Raw genomic sequence first — 2,439 nt, forward strand, 5'->3', positions numbered from 1 at the left:
CCTGCCCCCCACATCACCTCCCTGCGCCACGGCAGGTGGCTGTGGAAGCCTCAAGAGGGACTTCCAGACTAGCACGGGCCTGACTTCAGGACTTGGGTTGGACGGGGATGGAATCTATAAAGGTCCTTCTTCAACATGGCCACTGGATTTCTCCAGTCAAGCCCGCCCAACACACATTGACAGTGGTTGTAAGCCCCGTGTGGGTCGGCTAAGGCCCTATTTCCTCCCCAACTTCCCCGTTTCCTTTGACCGGGTTGCCCTGTCCGGCCCTTGCCTTCCCCTCTGCGGTGTTGAGCCCACGCTGCCCGGCTGGCCTCCTACTAAAGTCGACTGTTCTGAGGAGCGCGGTCCTCCCGGTGCCTGTTTTACAAAAGCCCCTCCTCTCCGGGGACGACTCAATGCTAAGGAAACCTCCGAGGGACCAGGCGACAGCGTGCGTGCGTGACAAGCAGAGAAAAGACTGAGGGCCAAGTGTTTCCTCCTGCTTGGACCACAGCCAGCGCTCGCGGGAGCAACATTCAGAAAAATCACGTGACATGCTGCGTCTGGCACACCGCTGGCCAGGACTGTGGGGTGCCCGCCCCAGCTGTGCTTTTCCCAAGGAGGCCCAGACGCTGAGATGTGCACGATGGTGCGGGCAGGGAAGACCCCAACTGCCCGGCTGCCAGGGGAGCTGCAAATCCCTCTCGAAAGAAGCCGGCACAAGGCTTTTCAGGAGCAAGGTACTTGTGAAGAGGCCCTCGTGGGCACTGGGCACACTGTCAGGAGGGGCAGCCCCTGGAGGAGGTCACCGCACTTGGGAAAGCAGTGGTCCACAGAAGAGGAAGACCCTCAGTGAGGGAGGCTGACACGGGTCTGCAACGTGCAGCTCACACCTAACGGCTGTGGGGATGGTGCCGGCCCGCCGGGGGCGTCTCACTCTGCTGCGGAGGAGGGTGTGGGTAGGCTGGGTCTCCAGGGACGCTGGCAGGACGAGAGGCGCGCAGAGGAGCTTTAGGTCCAGGAATGGCTCGCACACACAGCTGTGGAAGCGGCAAGTCCCGTCCAAGTCCAGACGGTAAAGTGGAGCCTTCCCCTGATGGGTGTAGCTGCGGGGACTGCCCACCAGGAAGCAGGAAGACCACAGGCTGACTGAATCCAGAGTCCGCACACTGGGTGATGGTCCTGGGATCAGAGGGCAGGGTGGCGGGAGCGCCAAGAGCTGTGTGCAGGATCCGGATCCGGCAGAGGCGGAGCTTCCCTACAGCGTCTGCTTAAAGGGGAGCACAGGCTGTACCCCTCCAAAGTCACCCCTCCCACTGCCACAAGGCTGGGGCCTGATCAAGGGGGCTGGCAGAGTCCATCGACTGTGGTGTGCTAGGTCCCATCCTGGGGCTGACTGGCACCTACTGAGAACCCTGGCCCAGCCAAGGTGCTATTAGTCAGAACCGACTCGGCGGTGCCAATCAACATCACTTGGCTGGAAGGCCACCTCTGGCAGGATCTTGGGCTTTTACCTAGAAGGGTTTCTCTGGGCGATTGGGTGTGTGTGTGTGTGTGGTGGGGGTGGGTGTCTCTCAGTCACTTTCAGAGCAGTCGGTCTGACCTTGTTCTACCTTTTAAAAAACAAACCCATTCTCACCATTCTCTGGCGGCTGTCTTGGTCAGAGGGGTCTCAGTGGAGGCCGGGCACCATCTAGGTCGTCCGGCCTAGTGTTAGAGGCGGCTGTGGCTCATAGACAGTCCGTTCTTGGAACTCGTTGCTTCTTGAGCCTTCATTGTCCTTCCGCCTCTGTGGCTCCAGGTCGGAGGAGACCAGCACTTGTCTCCGAGAGGGCCACGCCCAACCGTCACTGACGCACCAGACTAGGATGTAGGGTACTATCTTTATGGACTGTGCTTTGCCAAGTGACCTGGTCGGCCCCCAGGGCCATGGCCCTCGCCGTCAGGTCCCGCGTCTCTGTGACGGGATGCATGCAGAAACAGCCCCGGCACACCTGTGTGGGCACAAGAGGACTCCCCTACAGCTGCCCTCCCAGTCAGCACCCACCTGTACTCAGTCTCCTCAGGAGCCACTGCCCACAGCACCCACCTGTACTCAGTCTCCTCAGGAGCCACTGCCCACAGCACCCACCTGTACTCAGTCTCCTCAGGAGCCACTGCCCTCTTGCTGTCGCTGCACACGGTCCAGCACCGAGTGCGGCTGTCCTCCACCCTGGTGTGGGTGCCGGCCGGTGGCCTCCAGTGCCTTGGCCCCCTCAGTGTGCTACCGCCCCTGCTGTGTACTGTTCTTCCCTTCCCACACAACTGACTCCTGTCGCTGACTTGTCCGCTCTTCTCCCTCCATCGAAGGTTTCTTCCTCTGGGCCAACCGCTCCTGGCTCTGCAGCTGCGGTCTCTCGCGTATAGCACTTGTCCCTGCCGCTTGACTCATCTTCATGGTGAGCAGGGTCTCTGGGC

The sequence above is a fragment of the Echinops telfairi genome, unplaced genomic scaffold (genome assembly GCF_000313985.2).
Source record: "Echinops telfairi isolate 266 unplaced genomic scaffold, ASM31398v2 ScPeMD7_7459;HRSCAF=8497, whole genome shotgun sequence".
Taxonomy (NCBI): Eukaryota; Metazoa; Chordata; class Mammalia; order Afrosoricida; family Tenrecidae; genus Echinops; species Echinops telfairi.